Here is a 20,298-nt window from a genome sequence, read left to right as displayed (position 1 = left end):
GGAAGTTCTTCCTAATGTTTAGGTGGAATCTTCTTTCTTGTAGTTTGGATCCATTGCTCCGTGTCCGCTTCTCTGGAGCAGCAGAAAACAACCTTTCTCCCTCCTCTATGTGACATCCTTTTATATATTTGAACATGGCTATCATATCACCCCTTAGCCTCCTCTTCTCCAGGCTAAACATGCCCAGCTCCCTTAGCCGTTCCTCATAAGGCATTGTTTCCAGGCCTTTGACCATTTTGGTTGCCCTCCTCTGGACACGTTCCAGTTTGTCAGTGTCCTTCTTGAAATGTGGTGCCCAGAACTGGACACAGTACTCCAGGTGAGGTCTGACCAGAGCAGAATACAGTGGCACTATTACTTCCCTTGATCTAGATGCTATACGCCTATTGATGCAGCCCAGAATTGCATTGGCTTTTTTAGCTGCCGCGTCACACTGTTGGCTCATGTCAAGTTTGTGGTCCACCAAGACTCCTAGATCCTTTTCACATGTAGTGCTCTCAAGCCAGGTGTCACCCATCTTGTATTTATGCCTCTCATTTTTTTTGACCAAGTGCAATACTTTACATTTCTCCCTGTTAAAATTCATCTTGTTTGTTTTGGCCCAGTTCTCTAATCTGTCAAGGTCGTTTTGAAGTGTGATCCTGTCCTCTGGGGTGTTAGCCACCCCTCCCAGTTTGGTGTCATCTGCAAATTTGATCAGGATGCCCTTGAGTCCATCATCCAAGTCGTTGATAAAGATGTTGAATAAGACCGGGCCCAAGACAGAACCCTGTGGCACCCCACTAGTCACTAGTCATTTGATCCCAGAATGTGCCACTTTTCTTTAGGACGTCCCTATTTTCATTGGAGAAATGTTGGAGGATATGCTATACCACTCTTCATCTGAAAATCACAGGAGGGTTCACAACATAAATGGGGAGCCACCACAGAAAAGACCCTTTCTTGTGTTGCCACCTTCTGGACTTCTCTGAGGGCAGGGCACACAAAGAAGGGCCTCAGAAAGCGATTGCAGGTCTGGGTTGATTCATATGGCGAGAGGCAGTCCTGAGCTGTTTAAGGCTTTAGAGGTCAAAACCGGCACTTTGAATTGGGCCTGGAAACTAATTGACAACCAGTGCAGTTGGGCCAGGATCAGTGCAAAATGCACAAACCGTATTGCCTTGTGAGCAATCTAGCCACCAAATTATGCACCAGTATAATGCAAAGTGTAATGAAGATGTCTAAATGTAAGCATGATGAATAGCACAATAACAATTTATAATCTGTTGCATGGTGATGCTGGGGAGACAGGCAAAATCCTTTTTCACATGTGGCATGGGACCAGGGGAAGAATTTGGTCTATACGTAGGGCAGCAAGTTTGGGATTCACACATCCCAGTTTTTTTGTTTTGTAGAAGGTCCCATGTGCAAACCCCAGCACGTGGCTGGTGATGGGAAAGACCCTTTGCGTCTTTGAACCTGGAGGTCCATTGCCAGTCAGAACAGGTAATATGGGCTAGATGCTAAAATAGTCTGAATGGATAGAAGGCCGCTCAATTTCTCCAGATTCTGCCATTGCTTTTCATTAGAAGGAGCAATGAGCTACATAAGGCACTGGAGCCCCGCCCCAGACCCCTGAACACCCAGATTTGAAGATTTTGCTTGGTCTTCCCTGCACACTTTGTATCTGTCAGACCTCAGATGACCAGTTAATGGGAACCACAGGGGAAGAGAGTGCTGAGCGATTGGATGCTGCTCAGGGGCTTCCCAGAAGAGGCATCTGGTTATCTACTGTGAGAACAGGATGCTGGGCTAGATGGACCATTGCTCTGATTCAGTAAGGCTTTCCCACATGGGCTAGAAACTTGGCAATTTAAAAAAATGAAAGCCAAAATTTTCAGGATGCTGAATCCTGAAGCCAGTACCAAAGCTTTTCTGTAGTCATATGGAATCACAAGACAGTAGTGGTCCTGCACTGAGGTGTTCAGAATGCAGGCCACCAATCCGTTTTTCTTTTTCTTTTGTTGTTAACCCTAACTGTTGCCAGAAATCAGACACCCTGAGAAATGATTAGCTGTGCCATTAGCACCCCATCCTGTCCAATTTACCATCAGGGCTGCTGAACCATCACACAGGGAAGTTACAGATTAGAGAAAAGTGAAGTATAGCAGGTCAATTCCAGCAAGTTCTTAACAGTGAGGACAAACAAATAATAAACCAACTCTAGTGAAATGACAGAAGCAAACAAAACAGCCATTGTCCACAGCAGAGTGGGGTAGGAAGAGAACCAAGGAGGTGAAGAGGGGGTGGAGAGAGAGAGACACACAGAGAGAGAGAACACACATTTGAAATATTCAGGCCTTGCTGAGCTCTAAAGTGCTTTGTGCTCAACTGGATGGTCAAAGTCCAGCTGGCAAGAATAAGAGTGGCTGTGCATTAATACTCCAACTCCCTGGAAGGGAGCAGAGCTCATCACCACTCCATGCCTCACTTCTTGCATTCCTTATCACCTGCTGAAGGTACAGGCAGGGCTTTGGAACAGAGGAATTTTTAAAAAGAGCATCTGGAAGAGTGGCAGAGACTGGGGGGATGTTGAGCAACTTACTGTTGTCATTGCAGCAGCTGCCAATCTGCTTGGTCGCTGCAGAGTACCTTATGGAATCCTTCCATGCCACCTGGAGGCAAGCATCCCCACTGACCACAGAGGCAATAACAACAACAACAACAATAGATGCACTTCAGTGATCAATGCAGATCTTAATGTGTTGCCCCTTTACACCCTTCAGCTTAGATCTACTGTTTTCTGTGCACAGACACGGGCAAATGATTGGCATGCTCCACTATTTTCTTTCAGAGAGACTTAAGTTGTGTTTTCCTTGAAGTTCCATTCTTCTTAACATACACTGCACATCATTCTCTTGAAACGGAAGAGCCTGTGTTTTCAGTGTTCCTAAATGCTTGGCTTCAGAGCACATAAAACAACAACTCCTGGAGGTTCTTCCTGCTCAGCTTCTGCAGAGTGACCCTAAGAGCCTCAGGGGCTGATTCACCTCCTTTCATTCTAATTGTCTCCAACGGACTTAGGGCTCATGCACACTTCTGTTTGCCACACCACTTTCCCCCAGAAAAACTCATGGTTTAGTGCTGAATTGAAACAAATGGCAACTGGGTGTTCGGCGGGCTGCCATTTGTTCTGATTTTGTGATAAAGAGTGGGTTTTCTAGGGGGAAGTGGCAGGGCAAAAAGGCAAACAAATACTTGGATCCATGCCTAGAAAGCACAGGACAAGCAGGAAATTGGTCAGACCCGTGATTTCTAGGCACGAGGCAAACAGAAATGTCACTTTCATGTTGATTAGGCACTCAAGGAAGCTGGAGACGGAGCCCTTGTGACCCAAGACCACTATACCTCTGATCCTGGCTGAACCTGGATTGAAGCTGGGGCTGTTGTTGTTGTTAATATACCACCCTTCATTACAAGATCTCAGGGTGATTCACATAGTGGGCATTCTACCACTGTGATGGCCCATCCCCAGATGTTCTTTAGCAATAGAGAAATGTGTCTTGTTCTGAGCCCAACCATGAGCCCATCCGTTCTATCCATTTGTCTACATTGACTGGCTTCTGCAGGCTTTCAAATAGGAGTTGATCTCAGCCCCACCAGAAGATGCTGGGGATTGAACCTGGGACATTTGGCATGCAAAACTATGGCTTCTCTCCTACAGACCCCCTGCATGTAGGGAGAAATTTGTTGCTGAGTTGTAAATATAGGGAGGCTTTAATGGTATCTCAGTGCACTCAGATTTAGGTTTACTTACCAGGATTTAACTCCAGTGATGTCAAATGGGTTGGGTTATGCTGTCAAAAGTTCTAATAGTACTTTTCCCAGGGATGGAGGAGGCTGGCTAATTAGTGGGTGCTTTTAGTGTTTAAGACAGTAAGTGCTTGGGGGTTTCTTATTATTATTGCTCCTGAGTAATTTAGTGGGAGTCTCGGACTTGATGACTGGTCCAGAAGAGCTGAGAGATCAGAGATGTGTATGCTGAAAAATCAATTGGTGCATGGCTGTCGGATTTCCAGCTGTCTTTGGAAATTTGGCAAAGTTTGAGATTTTGTGCCATTAATTCCCAGCACCTGACCTAGTATTCTGAGAAATTTGCATTTCATTTTGAAAAGCAAGCAGAGTTTCTAGTCCTCTTTATTATGGAAATAGATTTGAAAACATGGAACACAAAGGATGGAGCATTTGCACCACTCTGTGCATTGGTTCAGTAAATGCAAATTGGGTTGTTGCTCTTAAAAATGAAGGCAAAACAAAATCCTCTAGTATCCTTGGCTAATTGCCAGCTCTGGATAACAATTGCCAGTGGTGCTGGCAAGATGCAAGGAATACCAACAGCCAGAGATGAGCAAGCTATCCAAGAATTGCTTTAGATTAACTCAGACGTTATTTGAGTTGCCATGCAAATAACTGGGAAGTATCAGATACCCCAGATATTCCCTGCTGCCACACAGTCAAACCCAGGGCTTATAAAAATTACCTGCCCATCTGTGGTTCCTTCTCCATTTCTAAAGAAATTGGTCCTTCAATTCCTCAGCTTCAAAACACAAACTCCCCTCCCCATCCATTGGTGATGGGAACAGCAGTGAAAGTGACCAGGGAAGTTAGAGGAGGTGCAGAGGAAAGAGTGGAATCTACGGCTACCAGTGGCTACCAGGCCTGCTGGCTATGTTCCATCTCCACTGTTGGAGGCAGTATGCCGCTGAATGCCAGTTGTGCTCAGGTTCTGCTGGCATCTGGTTGGCCACTGGCCTGATTCAGCAAACTCTTCTTGTGTTCTTATAGCTCAAATATTCTTCTGACTCAGAGATACTAGAGATATAGGGAGGGAAAGGAAACTTCTCAGAACACACAGTTCTCCCTACACACCCCTGCATTTCATCAGCAAGGACACTTGGGGCTGGGTTAAGGGAGGGAGGAAAGCAGCCCTCCCACTGCACTCCTTCCAAGGCATTTGGCTCTGAGTTTCATGTATTGGCCCTCCTGGCTTGCTGCACCAGGAATTGCTTGCATCAGCTGCCAGACCCTCTGCTTTTCCTTTTAGCTCAGTGTGTTTGGGGGCTGTGATGATGCATTTCTAAGCCCTTAGAAGGTATTCTGGGTAGCCCAAGAACACCACAGCAGGACCTCTATAATAGCTTTGGAGGAATACACACCTTACTGGGAGGAGAGAAATGCAGGCTACGGTATACCGTATTTTTCGCCCCATAGGACACACTTTTTCCCCTCCAAAAATGAAGGGGAAATGTGTGTGCGTCCTATGGGGCGAATGCAGGCTTTCGCTGAAGCCTGGAGAGCGAGAGGCATCGGTGCACATCGACCCCTCTCACTCTCCAGGCTTCAGGAAGCTATCCGCAAGCCTTGCAAGCCCGGCGGGAGTTCCTGCAGGCTCACAAGGCTTGCGGGCAGCAGCCTGCAGCCCTGGCGAGTGTCCGCAAGCCTTGCGTGCCCGGCGGGAGGTCCCGCGGAGCGCGTGAGGTTTGGGGCGGCAGCCTGTCGCCCGAAGCACGGGGAGCCCTCCGGAGGGCTCCCTGTGCTTCGGGCGAGTGTCCGCAAGCCTTGCGCGCCCGGCGGGAGGTCCCGACGGGCGCGCGAGGCTTGGGGCGGCAGCCTGTCGCCCGAAGCACGGGGAGCCCTCCGGAGGGTGCCCCGTGCTTCGGGCAGGTGTGCGCAAGGCTTGGGACGGCAGCCGCGGCTGGGGGGGAATAAGTTTTTTTTATTCATTCCCCCCCCAAAAAACGAGGTGCGTCCTATGGGCCAGTGCGCCTTATAGGACAAAAAATATGGTACAGTGGTGCCTCGCAAGACGAACGCCTCGCAAAACGAAAAACTCACAAGACGAAAGAGTTTTCCGTTTTTGAGTCGTTCCGCAAGACGAATTTCCCTATGGGCTTGCTTCGCAAGAAGAAAGCCCATAGGGAAATCTCCGGGGACCTCTTTTAAATGCTGGCGGTGGGGAGCAAAGCCTTTCGCCCCCCTCCGGCCTTCAGAAGAGGTCCAGGAAGGCCGGCGGGGGCCGAAAGGCTTTGCTTCCCACCGTCAGCATTTTAAAAGTGGTCCGGGATAGCAGGGAAGCGCGCTGCGCTTTCCCGCTATCCCGGACCGCTTTTAAAATGCTGGCCGTCTGGAGCAAAGACTTTCGCCCACCGCCTGCCTTCAGAAGACCTCCGCTGTCCCAGGGGCTTTTAAAATGCTGGGGGTCGGCAGCGAAGGGTTCGCTGCCGCCCGCCAGCATTTTAGGATCGCCCCGGGACAGCGGAGACTTCTCCGCTGTCCCGGGGCGATTTTAAAATGCTGATGGGCGGCAACAAATGAATTAGGCACAGTACTTTGATGCACATTTCTTTTATTTGCAACATTTTGGGTATAGAATTTTGATTGTACCTATGAATATTATTTTTTGCAAGTGTGCATGCAGCTCTTACAATAAAGCTAAATCTTCAAGGGATCTGCAGCAGTCAAAAGTGAGACTGTGTAGCTATGACCAGAATTGTGGGCAAATAGGAACCCCTTGCCAAGTCATGGACCTCCTCTGTTGGGTATTATTCTTCCTGGCAAGGCTGCTCACCTGTGTGCAAACTAAAATGGGATCTGAAAAGGGCAGCTCAGCATCTGCTCTGTGCAGCAGCACCTGAAGCAAAATGTGCAGAGGAGTAGGAGATGGCTCATCCACTCAGTTCCCCTGAAGAGACCAGCAGGTTTGCAGGAGCTCAGGGTCAGGCAAAGTATCTATAGCAGAGGTTCCCAATTAGCTAATTACTGAGGACCCCCTGTTTTTCAAAACCCAAGCCACGGGCCCCCTCCTTTTGAAAATTTTGGTAACTCTATGGTAGTTACCTGTACAAAACAATTTTTTGAACAAAATGTGGGGTAGCCCTTAATAAGCACAGGATTTTAGATATACTAAAAACATACTAGGGCTGAACAATACCTTATTTTCAACATTGTGATATATCAGCAGTTTAACATTGTGATATTCTGATATATCACGATATCTGAAATTGGAGATCAGGTGTGGGGAAGAGGGAAGGAGCAGTCACGGAGATCAGGTGGGTGGGGGAAGGAGAAGAAGCAGAGTCACCTTGGAAGAATGGCAGATGAAGGTGACTGACTACATGGGCCTGGCAGAGATGACGAGCAGAATTCGAAACCAGGGAAGAGAAGCAGCGGAAGAAGAATGGAAAAAATTTAAGGACTATTTAAAGAAATATTATAAAATTAATGAAAGTTAAAATGATGTTGGATTAGAAAATAAATGGTTACTATTGGTGATGGATAAGATAAGGAGAATAAGTAAGATCAAACTAAGTTAAAATAAGGGAAGATTTGCTGAATAAATGATTAGAAATTGGAATACAGAAAAGGGAGGCATGAGGAAGTCGGAGAAGTAAGGTACAAGAAAATAAGATCTGAAATTGTACTTGTTTTTTTGTTTGTTTGTTGTGTTTATTGTATTGTATTGTATTGTTTTGTTTTTGTTGTTATAAAAAAACCCTTTAATAAAAATTAATTAAAAAAAAAAAAAGAGAGAAGAAGCAGAGTCACCTCCACCCCTCCACCGCATGGGAAGGGGAAGGGATTGGCTACCCTGCTCTCCCTCAGCGTGAGGGAAGGCAGCTCACAGCATCAGCATTATTGGCTGAGATCATTGTGTGATATTGGCAGTGCCTTGAAATCGGCTTCCCTGTTCTCCCTTGCATGAGGAGCGATATATTGATGCATATTGCTGGGTCAAAATCATTATCACAGTGTGATTTCAAAACTGATTTTGGCCAGTACTGTATATTGAAGAATCGCACAGCACTAAAACAGACCATAAAATTTGTGATATTACCATGCAAAAATTTAGTTGGGGGGAGATAAGAGATGGGACTGTGGACCCCCTGGGTGCATTCCGCAGACCCCAGGGTTCTCCAGACCCTAATTGGGAACCACTGGTTTATAGGGTGGTTGCTTATGCATTGTCAAAAGAATACCAAGGGGGGGAGCAAAAGGGGCACAGCTGTGCACAATATTTGCATATGCTTATATGTGTAGATCAGGCTTCCTCAACCTTGGCCCTCCAGATGTTTTGAGACTACAATTCCCATCATCCCTGACCACTGGTCCTGCTAGCTAGGGATCATGGGAGTTGTAGGCCAAAAACATCTGGAGGACCGAGGTTGAGGAAGCCTGGTGTAGATGCAAATCTGGGCAGCTTCTTCAGCCTGAGGGCTACGTGCCACTCCCAGTGTTTTGCGGGAGGGAGCAGCTTTGCAAGAGTGAAACTTAACGTCTCTAAGCTTTATGAATACAGTGGTACCTCAGGTTAAGAACGTAATTCGTTCTGGAGGTCCATTCTTAACCTGAAACTGTTCTTAACCTGAGGTACCACTTTAGCTAATGGGGACTCCTGTTGCTGCCGCCGCGCAATTTCTGTTCTCATCCTGAAGCAAAGTTCTTAACCCGAGGTACTATTTCTGGGTTAGCGGAGTCTGTAACCTGAAGCATCTGTAACCCGAGGTACCACTGTATGCCAGTGTGGGGAGAGCTCTTTTATGACTGGCATGTCTAGCTTGTTAATCACAGGGAATAATATTACCCAAAAAATCAACTCCTTCTAGTTCTTCCCACCATAAAATCAAATTCAAAGATGTGTAGCTCAAAAGCCCCTCAACCTATTTGTCGGCAATTTGGCAAGTTTCTTATTCAGGGACTCCTCTCAGATGCCTACAGTTTACAACCTATTTGACCACAAAACACGCAGAGAGATTATTATTCTATTTTTTACACACTCAAAAACTGTAATGGCTGACTTTTCAGGAAAACTTGAAATCTCTCCCCCAAATGGAAAAATGTTGTTGACACTTTATTTATTTGTTTGTTTAACAAAATAAAGGTGCCCAGCATGAAAGCCCCTGGGCCTGTTTACTGTATTTTGGCAGGATTTATCTACGTATCTGTCAAAAGGAAACAAATGGCACTTCTTGTTTTTCCCACTAGGGAGAGATGAAGTGGACTTTGAAGGACTGTAAGACAAATCTGGGAGCCTGTATAGCTCTTGAACCAAAGTGGGCTGTTTTTGAAACAATGAATCAGTGTCTGAACTTCATGTTGTGGTTGGTGCACATTCCTAATTGGGAATATTTCTGCAACATCACCACCGTCTGCGTACCGTCTTCTGACATTTCCCCCACAAGGTCTTCAGAAATGTTTTGCGTGTTTATTGACATCCCCACCCACTTCTCTTTTGGTTCTGTACATTGACCTCAGTGACTTTGGCTGCATATACACCATACATTTAAAGCACAAAGAATCCTGGGAAAGTTTGGCTGCATATACACCATACATTTAAAGCACAAAGAATCCTGGGAAAGTTTGTTGAGGGTGCTGGGAATTGTAGCTCTGTGATGGCTAAACTACAGTTCCCAGGATTCTTTGGGGGAAATCATGTTTTTAGAATTCAAATATATGATGTATATGCAGCAGAATCACCTGGCCAGATCTGACTACCTAGCAGGGCGACAGTATACCAGTCGTGACATGATGATCCCAAGCTAGTTGGAATTGCCCATGTGGCTTTGTGCTCCGCTTATTGTTGCAAGAGGTAGACTCCATGCCCATTTTGTTTCTAGATTTGTTTATACGTAGACTCAGATTGCTGTATTGGTGAATTATTTTAATTTGGCTCTATTGTAAACTACCTTGGGAGCCATTAGGATGGTCTATAAATAGAGTATATAAACAAATAAATAATATAGGCACAGGAAATGAGCCATAGCTAGAAGGCGGGAAAATAGCTGGAAAGTGGACAATTGATTTTTTTTTGGGGGGGTGAATATTGTTTCACTGAAAAGATGTTAGGGAAAAGATTTCTCTTCCTCCCAACACTGTTTCTGGCCTCAAAAAGACAAAGAGAATATTCAACATGGGCCTCATCTAGCACAGTAACTTGCAGCAGAATTCAACACACATCTTCTCCTATGGAGCAACAAGTTTAGAAATAATAAAAATAAAAATAAATTTTATTTATATCCCACCCTCCCTGGCCAGAACCGGGCTCAGGGCGGCTAACATCAAAAAATATATAATACATTAAGACATAAAATCCAGCAATCGACTGAAATACAGCTTAAAATCGAATTAAAATCAAGATAAAGGAAGCTGCCTTAGACCTTCACCTTTGGCTGTCATGATGCTGTGCATTTCCCAATCCCATGGAGAAAGAGGTCAGGCAAAGCTGATCATAGGTTCCAAGGCCATGGAAGTAGCAACTTACTCCCAGGAACACTAGAAATAGACTAAGGCTTTCCAAGCCTCTATCTCCAGACTATCTCCTCCAGACTCCACCCCCTTGTAGAGAACCTCAGAGCCTTAAAGGACCAACTCTCTGCCCCGAAGACAATCACTCCTCCTCTCTCCTGCAGCCTCCCTCCAGATGCCCCGCCTGCACTGCTGGACTTGTGATTTGCAGTGGGAGGCACCTGTTCTTCAAGCTATGGGGATGGGGAAGGTGCCTGAGAAGGGTCCAGGCTCTGCCCTGCAGAGATCCCTTGGTGGCCTGGGAGGTTCTTCTGGAACTTTTGTTCAACAGTCTCAGACACAAGGGTCTTCCTAACTTCAGAAGTCAGCTCTGAGCCCTGACCCAGACGTGACTTCCCATCTCTGACTCTGGCTCCATGCTAGATTTAGGGGTCATGTCATAAGGTAAGAAGTGTGAGACATGTAGGAGCCTTCAGTTGGCTTCTCAGGTCCTTGCTAGGATTTGCATCTTGATTTATCAATAAAAAGCTACCTTCATACTGAGTTAGACCATTGGTCCATCCAGCTTAGTGCTGTCCACACTGACTTACCAGGGTTACAGTTCCAGCCCTATTTGGAAATGCTGGGATTGAACCTGGTATCTTCTGAATGCAAAGCAGATGGTCTATAACCAAGCTATGGACCATCTCGTGACCTTCTTTCGTATAGAATTTCAGCCTTAGAATGTAAGCTGGGAATGCCTTTTCTTTACTCACATTCAACCTTAGGTAGCCTTAATAGCAGGTTCAGATGTCACCCCTCCCCAAAAAAGAATAGAAAAATGCATGAGTGGGGCTGCAGGGGCATATGTTCTAGCCCCAATCCCATTGCACAGGACTGCCATAATCCCCTAATGCCTACACAGCATGTAAAGGGAGTCTTGTACACACATGGCTCTCTTCCAAATGAACGAGATGCAACCCTAGCTTAAGTGAGGGCATATCCTGGCACACAGTGGCAAAAGCATGGATGGTCTGTTTGTGGCCACTCTGTGCATCAGTGATGGGGCAAGTCTGATCCATGTGACCTTGCAGCCTCATCATATAGGCCACATTCACACCTTGCATTGAAAATATTATGATAGCACCTTATCTTGTGTCTTGCTCCAAATAATTCTGGAAGCTGTACTTTGTAAAGGGAATGTGGCCCTTGGGCTGAAAAAGTTCCCCCACCTCTTAGGCTGATAAAAGGATGCCTACTCATTTCTGAGTCAACAACACTTGTGAATTCATTAAACACTTGTGTATCTCTTTAGAAGGATTGAATGAGCCCAGCACCCCCATTCCACCCACTCCTTTGTTTTTAGCTTCTAACCTCATCTTCAAATCTGCTTAGAAGGGAGTCTCACCCTTTAAGGAGCAATTTGCTACTCCCCCTGGGCTCCCCCTTGCTCTCAGTGGGTGATCTCCAGTCACCCAGATAACAAGGGAGGAAGGAACAGCGATGCCAGCTTTCCTTGAAGCAGGTCATCCATGAATGAGAGGGAATCTTTACTGAAAACTGCAGGAGGACACAAATATTTTGAAGGCTCTGGTAAGCTCAAATGAGTGGTATATGTTCATTGTTTCCTTTGACAGAAAATCCTGAAATACAGAACCATCACGGCACTTTTCTCTAGCTGGAGAGAACATGTTTGGGCGAGGGATTCAAAACTACAGAATTGTCACTTCTGGTTGAGCATTTCTTAAGAAAGACGCCTGGGCTCTTCAGTCACAGCCCTGTTGTGAACAGTGTGCCAAACAATTGTCTCTGCAAATTGCTTTGTGACTGAGCCAGTATCAAATTTTCATTTACATCTGCAGTAAACAACTTTGCATTAATGTTTGTAGCTCCAGCATGGAGTTAGCAGCATTTCTGTTATCTCTGTCTCGTGTTTCCTACGAAAAGCGAAAGTCAAGGCTGTTGAGGTGTGGCAGAGCCTGGCAGCATGCTGCTAGTTTGCGTATTGGTTTATTTAATTATTTCCACTTACTATCTAAGAGTGCATATACATATATTCATACACAAAAGTAGAATAACACCATGTCAAAAGACATAAACAGTATCCATATACACAATGCTTTTTTCTAAAAAAAAATGTTTAGGGGTACTCTCATTTTGACTAAAGAAAAATCACAATTTTATGGTTCAAATTGGGAAAAATAAATACAGTAAATGGACAAAAGTACAAAGATTCACAAAATGTTTAAGGTACCCCTGCATCCCTCCAGGAAAAAAGCACTGCATACATCTGACGCAGTGGACTGTAGTATAGGAAAGCTTATGCCATAATACATTGGGTAGCCTTTAATGTGCTACAAAGCTTTTTGTTGTCTTTTCTGCAAGAGGCTCACACAGCAGCCCCTCTGGAAATGGTTTTTGTAATGTCTAATTTATGCCTTTGTTCTGAAAAGTACAATGAAAAAGGATTTCTTTGGTGGAATTTGGGTGGCAAGACATATAGCAGTGGTGGCGAACCTATGGCACGCGTCGCCCCAGCAGGGCAGCTGCTTCTGTGCTGGGGGTGAGGGGGAGAGTAGAGCTCAAGTGCAAGCAGTAGTGGAGGCGGGGATCTCTCAGAAGTGGAGTGCATTTTGTGCTGAGAGATCCCCGCCTCCACTCCTGCTTGCAAGCAAGTAGGAGCAGGATCGGGCAGCTCATCTAAGGAGCGCCTAGCTGCTTTCAGGTGTTGCAGGGGCTCTCAGATGCAGCTTCTGGGCTGCCTCCACCTTCCCCAACCCCAGCAACTATTTAGCCTGGCTGCCTTCACGGGGTTGCAGGGGATCTGATGCAGAGGTGGGGGCTGCTTTAAACTTCTCCCTTGAGGGGAGTGCAGCCACGAACCCCTCAATGGAAAGTGTGAGGGATCCTGCACCTCCCCAGTTGAGCAGCCCTGATCCAGTTCCTGTTCCCATGTAAGCAGCAACACTGCCTAGCGGAGCAGCCCGATCCCACTCCTACTCGCCTGCAAGTAGGAGCAGGCAGGGGGTGGCAGCGGCAACATCCCTTGCCTGCTCGCTTTCTGCCCTGGCCCAGCCTTCCCTCACTCAGTGCCGGAGCTGCCAGAGCTGGAGGAGGGGTTGGTTGATGTTGTGGCTGCAACGGCAGAACCCAGCATTGGAGGGTGGCAGGTGCCTTTCCTCACTAGGAAAACGGAAGTGTGGCATTCAAAATGGAAGTTATACTCAGAAGAGAGCATGTTCGACTTCCGAAAAAAGTTCCAAAACTGGAGCAGTCATTTCCAGGTTTGAAGTGTTCAGGTTCCAAGTAGTTCAAGAACTAAGCTGTTTGAAAACTGAGGTACCACTGTATTTATTTCCCCCGATTTGAACTGTATTTATTCCACCCCACCCCCCGTGGTGATTTTCTTGAGTCAAAATGAGAGTACCTCTAAACATTTATTTTAGAAAAAAAGCACTGAGTTATACCATAAACTTATATATCAATGGGAAAATAATTTAATGAAGAATGTAATGCAATAACTTTTAAGAAGGATTATTTATTACAACAGCAGTCATAAAGAAGAAGCATGAAACACACAGAAAAGAAGAAGAATGACCAATAAGCAAGGGAACACGCCAAGGCTGCCCGCTGTCTCCTTTAATATTTATTTTGATCTTGGAAGTACATTGGTACCTTGTTTTGAGTCCAGGATCTGTTCCGGAGCCCCGGATGCTCAACGAAAGGGACCCTAACCCGACGAAAGGGACTCTCGACAAAGTGCCATTCTGAGCATGCGTGTGGAGCGGTTTTGTGCTTCTGCGCATGCTTGAAGTGTGATTTTGTGCTTCTGCGAGTGTGCGAGTGGCAAACCCGGAAATACCCATTCCAGTACTTCCAGGTTTGCCGCAGACGTTCCATGAAATGGATGCTAAACGGGGCGGACTCAAAACGAGGTACCACTGTATTAAATAAGATGATATGAGAAGATAATATGATTAAAGGAATAACACTAGGACAAAGGGTGTATAAAGTGAAGGCATTCGCTGATGATCTGCTGGTGATGACAGAAAACCCTAAAGAAAGTCTCCATAGATCATAGAATCATAGAGTTGGAAGAGACCACAAGGGCCATCGAGTCCAACCCCCTGCCAAGCAGGAAACACTATCAGAGCACTCCTGACATATGGTTGTCAAGCCTCTGCTTAAAGACCTCCAAAGAAGGAGACTCCACCACAATCCTTGGCAGCAAATTCCACTGTCAAACAGCTCTTACTGTCAGGAAGTTCTTCCTAATGTTTAGGTGGAATCTTCTTTCTTGTAGTTTGGATCCATTGCTCCGTGTCCGCTTCTCTGGAGCAGCAGAAAACAACCTTTCTCCCTCCTCTATGTGACATCCTTTTATATATTTGAACATGGCTATCATATCACCCCTTAGCCTCCTCTTCTCCAGGCTAAACATGCCCAGCTCCCTTAGCCGTTCCTCATAAGGCATCGTTTCCAGGCCTTTGACCATTTTGGTTGCCCTCCTCTGGACACGTTCCAGTTTGTCAGTGTCCTTCTTGAACTGTGGTGCCCAGAACTGGACACAGTACTCCAGGTGAGGTCTGACCAGAGCAGAATACAGTGGCACTATTACTTCCCTTGATCTAGATACTATACTATTGATGCAGCTCAGAATTGCATTGGCTTTTTCAGCTGCCGCGTCACACTGTTGGCTCATGTCAAGTTTGTGGTCAACCAAGACTCCTAGATCCTTTTCACATGTAGTGCTCTCAAGCCAGGTGTCACCCATCTTGTATTTGTGCCTCTCATTTTTTTTTTGCCCAAGTGCAATACTTTACATTCCTCCCTGTTAAAATTCATCTTGTTTGTTTTGGCCCAGTTCTCTAATCTGTCAAGGTCGTTTTGAAGTGTGATCCTGTCCTCTGGGGTGTTAGCCACCCCTCCCAGTTTGGTGTCATCTACAAATTTGATCAGGACGCCCTTGAGTCCATCATCCAAGTCGTTGATAAAGATGTTGAATAAGACCGGGCCCAAGACAGAACCCTGTGGCACCCCACTAGTCACTCTTCTCCAGGATGAAGAGGAACCATTGATGAGCACCCTTTGGGTTCGGTCAGTCAGCCAGTTACAAATCCACTGAGTGGTAGCATAGCCAAGACTGCATTTTACCAGCTTCTTTACAATAATATCATGGGGCACCTTGTCAAATGCCTTGCTGAGATCAAGGTAGGCTACATCCACTGCGTTCCCTTCATCTACCAGGCTTGTAATTCTGTCAAAAAACGAGATCAGGTTAGTCTGACATGACTTATTTTTCAGAAATCCATGCTGACTATTGGTGATCGCAGCATTCCTTTCTAGGTGCTCACAGACTGTTTGCTTAATGATCTGCTCCAGAATCTTCCCTGGTATTGATGTCAGACTGACTGGGCGGTAATTATTTGGGTCCTCTCTTTTCCCCTTTTTGAAAATAGGGACAACATTTGCCCTCCTCCAGTCTGCCGGGACTTCGCCTGTTCTCCAGGAATTCTCAAAGATGACTGCCAGTGGTTCTGAGATCACATCTGCCAGTTCTTTTAATACTCTTGGATGCAGTTCATCTGGCCCTGGAGACTTGAATACATCTAAACTAGCCAAGTATTCTTGTACTATCTCCTTAGTTATTCTGGGCTGTGTTTCCTCTGCTGAATCATTTGCTCCAAATTCTTCAGGTCGGGCATTATTTTCTTTATTGGAGAAGACTGAGGCAAAGAAGGCATTGAGGAGTTCAGCCCTTTCTGTGTCCCCTGTTTGCATTTCACCATCTTCTCCTCTGAGTGACCCCACTGTTTCTCTGTTTTTCCTTTTGCTACAAACATACCCATAAATCAATTGAGGTGATGAAAAATTTTGACAAGGTGGCAGGCTTTAAATTGAATAAGACAAAAACTAAAATATTAGTCAAAAATATAACAAATGAAGAAAAAGCAGACTTAGAAAAAACATCAGGATTAAAGATCTGCCAAAAAGCTAAATATTTGCGCATTTGGATATCCTCAAAGAATATCAACTTATACCAGGATAATTATGTCCCAGCTTGGGCTGAAATCAGAAGAAACTTGGATACCTGTAGCAAATTGAAATTATCCGTTTTAAGAAGGATCTCTATAATAAAAATGAATGTGCTCCCCAAATTATAATTCCTTTTCCAATCAATCCTGATACTGGGTGGGACAGACCGCTTCAGGGAATGGCAACGATACACCTCAAAATTTATCTGACAGGGGAAGAGGCCTAGAATAAGACATCAAATACTCATTGACACTAAGGACAGAGGAGGCTTCTCACTGCCAGATATAAGACTGTACTATGAGGCAGTCTGTCTCACCTGGTTAAGGGAATGGTGTATACAGTGGTACCTCGGGTTACATATGCTTCAGGTTACATACGCTTCAGGTTACAGACTCCGCTAACCCAGAAATAGTGCTTCAGGTTAAGAACTTTGCTTCAGGATGAGAACAGAAATCATGCCCCGGCGGCGCAGCAGCAGTGGGAGGTCCCATTAGCTAAAGTCGTGCTTCAGGTTAAGAACAGTTTCAGGTTAAGAACAGACCTCCGGAATTAATTAAGTACTTAATTAAACCCAAGGTACCACTGTAATGAACGGCGTTTCCGTGTGCTGCGCTGGCTCGCCAGATGCAGCTTTGTTACGCTGGCCATGTGACCCGGAAGTGTCTCCAGACAGCGCTGGCCCCTGGCCTCTTAAGTGAGATGGGCGCACAACCCCAGAGTCTGTCAAGACTGGCCTGTACGGGCAGGGGTACCTTTACCTTTACCACTGTAATGGGGAACCCAGACATTAGATCTTGAAGGATTCAATATCAGATAAGATTGGCATGCATATCTGATTTATGAAAAAGCTAAAATACACAAGGATTTTACCAATCACATCATTAGAAAATCCTTATTTAAAGCCTGGGATAAATATAGAGACCTTCTAGAACAGAAGACACCATGGTGGATCTCACCAATTGAGGCATTAGCCATAAAGAGGAAAAATTCAAGTAGGAATTGGCCCACCTACCGAACATTACTTAAGGAGGAAGGAAACCAATTAAAATTTAAAACATTTGAAGAAGTAAGGGATCAAATGAGTGACTGGTTTCAATACAGTGGTACCTCTAGTTGCGAACTTAATTCGTTCTAGAGGTCCGTTCTTAACCTGAAACTGTTCTTAACTAGAGGTGCGCTTTTGCTAATGGGGCCTCTAGCTGCCACTGTGCCACCAGCACACCATTTCTGTTCTCATCCTGGGCAAAGTTCTCAACTTTTCCAGATTAGTGGCGTTTGTAACCTGAAGTATTTGTAACCTGGGGCTTTGTAACTTGAGGTACTACTGTACTATCAATTGCTTGAAAGATTTAAGGTTGACAAAAAAAAAAAAAAGGTTTGAGGTAGAAAATACAAGATTTGAAACAGATGTCATTAATTCCAAAATTAAAACACTTTCTAAGGCTTACCGACTCCTCCTTGACTTCCCAGAGGAGGTTAAGTCGGCTATGATTAAATGGGCCCAAGATGTAGGCCACGCTATACAGATGTCCCAATGGAAGAATTTGTGGAAGGTAAATTAGAGGTTTACTGCCTGTTACTCCATAAAGGAAAATATGCAAAAAATGTTATACCGGTGGTACCTGACCCTGCCCACCTAGAAGTTTGAAAGCACGTCAAAGTGCAAGTAGATAAATAGGTATCGCTCCGGTGGGAAGGTAAACAGTGTTTCCGTGCACTGCTCTGGTTCGCCAGAAGCAGCTTAGTCATGCTGGCCACATGACCCGGAAGCTGTACGCCGGCTTCCTTGGCCAGTAAAGCGAGATGAGCGCCGCAACCCCAGAGTCGGCCACAACTGGACCTAACGGTCAGGGGTCCCTTTACCTTTACCCTTACCTGACGCCACATAAACTCTCTAAGATGTATAAAAACACACCAGATGTTTGTTGGAGATGTGGGGAAACAGGAGGCACCATGTTTCACATATGGTGGACTTGCCGAAAAGTCAAAGAGTTCTGGAATGACATATACTCAGAACTAAAAATAATGCTAAAGGTAAATCTTCCTTAAAAACCAGAAACATTTCTTTTGAGTATTACAGGTACAGATATCCACAAGGGCTTAAGAAAAAATTTTCTGTACACAACTGCGTCATATTGGAAAAATGACAAACTTCCTACTAGAGATGAATGGTTACTCAAACTTACAGAATATGCAGAATTAGCCTCTCTTTCTGAAAGAATCAGAGACAAACCTAGACAGGAGTTCATTCTAGAATTGGATAACTTCAAGAACTACTTGAAAAATAGTTGTAATGTAAGCGCAGTAGTTCCCTTTGAATGATTTCTGTAAATGATATATATAAAGGAAAATGACATCAAAATAGAAAAGAGAATTTTTACAAATAATAATAACAAATTAAAGTAATATGTTTATTACAAAGTGAAACATGGAGAGAATGGGAGGTCTTATGTTTGGGTAGAAAACACATAGTTGAAATTATATGTAATTTTCTTTGTGAGCATAGATATCCTTATTGGACTGACTGAAATGAAGATAACTACGTGTTGTATATACATGAAAAATGATTAATAAAGCATTTTTTTAAAATGAAACACACAGAAAAAATGAGATATACAGGTTAAATTGCCGTGTTGACACTTTGCGTTAAATAAGTGGGTTTTGGGTTGCAGTTTGGGCACTTGGTCTCTGAAAGGCTTGCCATCACTGACATATAGCAATAAAACTACTAGAGGCCAGTATGGTTTGCAAGAGGGATTTAAAGTCTGTTGATTTAAAGCATGTTCTATGACATTCTCAATCCTGAAATCAGAAGTAGCATAAAATGTAACTTTCACATTTAAAGCTCATTTTCACTCTATTCTGTACTTCAGCACTTACGAGAAGCAAGTTCTTCTCAGATGGATCGGACTGACTTCTTCTTTGGCGATCCCTCATAGCCAAGTAATAATAATAATAATAAATTTTATTTATATCCCGCCCTCCCCAGCCGAAGCTGGGCTCAGGGTGGCTAACAACAATCAAAATAATCCAACATTCTAAAAACATTCATTATAAAATTAATTAAAATCAAATTAAAATCAAATTGATGGCAACCATTAAGCAAAATTCTGTGCAGATTGCCAGAGGAGGGGGTCAGGCTGCGCCCTGACCAAAGGCCTGGTGGAACAGCTCTGTCTTGCAGGCCCTGCGGAAAGATGTCAGGTCCCGCAGGGCCCTAGTCTCTTGTGACAGAGCGTTCCACCAGATTGGAGCCGCGGCCGAGAAAGCCCTGGCTCTAGTTGAGGCCAGCTAATCTCTCTGTGGCCTGGGACCTTCAGGATGTTTTTATTTGCAGACCGTAAATTTCTCTGTGGGACATACCAGGAGAGGCGGTCCCGTAGGTACGAGGGTCCTAGGCCGTTTGGGCTTTAAAGGTTAAAACCAGCACCTTAAACCTGATCCTGTACTCCACCGGGAGCCAGTGCAGCTGGTATAGTACCGGATGAATATGATCTCGCAGCGAAGACCCCATAAGGAGTCTCGCCGCGGCATTCTGCACCCGCTGGAGTTTCTGGGTCAGTCTCAAGGGCAGCCCCACATAGAGCGAGTTACAATAATCCAGTCTGGAGGTGACCGTCGCGTGGATCACAGTGGCTAGGTCAGGGCGAGAGAGATAAGGAGCCAACTGCTTAGCTTGGCGGAGATGAAAAAATGCCGCCTTTGTTATAGCTGTAATCTGCGCCTCCATAGAGAGGGAGGTATTGAAGATTACACCCAAACTCTTAACGGACGATGCTGGCACTAATTGCACCCCCGCAAGAGATGGGAGTTGCCCCCTCAATCCCATATCGCTCCGTCCCAGCCAGAGGACCTCTGTCTTCGAAGGATTTAACTTCAACCGGCTCCCACGTAACCATCCAGCCACAGCTTCCAGACATCTGGTCAGTGTGTCTGGGGCCGAGTCAGGATGGCCATCCATCAACAGATAGAGTTGGGTGTCATCGGCATACTGATGGCAAC

At 45.2% G+C, this 20,298-nt stretch overlaps 1 protein-coding gene across 6 annotated transcripts in view; it reads left to right on the top strand.

The window, feature by feature from the left end:
- ZMAT4 (zinc finger matrin-type 4) overlaps positions 1 to 20,298 on the top strand; it is a 300,023-nt gene that overhangs the window by 91,504 nt on the left and 188,221 nt on the right. The window lies entirely within an intron of this gene.

Source organism: Podarcis raffonei, chromosome 8 (genome assembly GCF_027172205.1).
Source record: "Podarcis raffonei isolate rPodRaf1 chromosome 8, rPodRaf1.pri, whole genome shotgun sequence".
Taxonomy (NCBI): Eukaryota; Metazoa; Chordata; class Lepidosauria; order Squamata; family Lacertidae; genus Podarcis; species Podarcis raffonei.
This window is presented reverse-complemented; position numbering and strand designations above follow the sequence as displayed.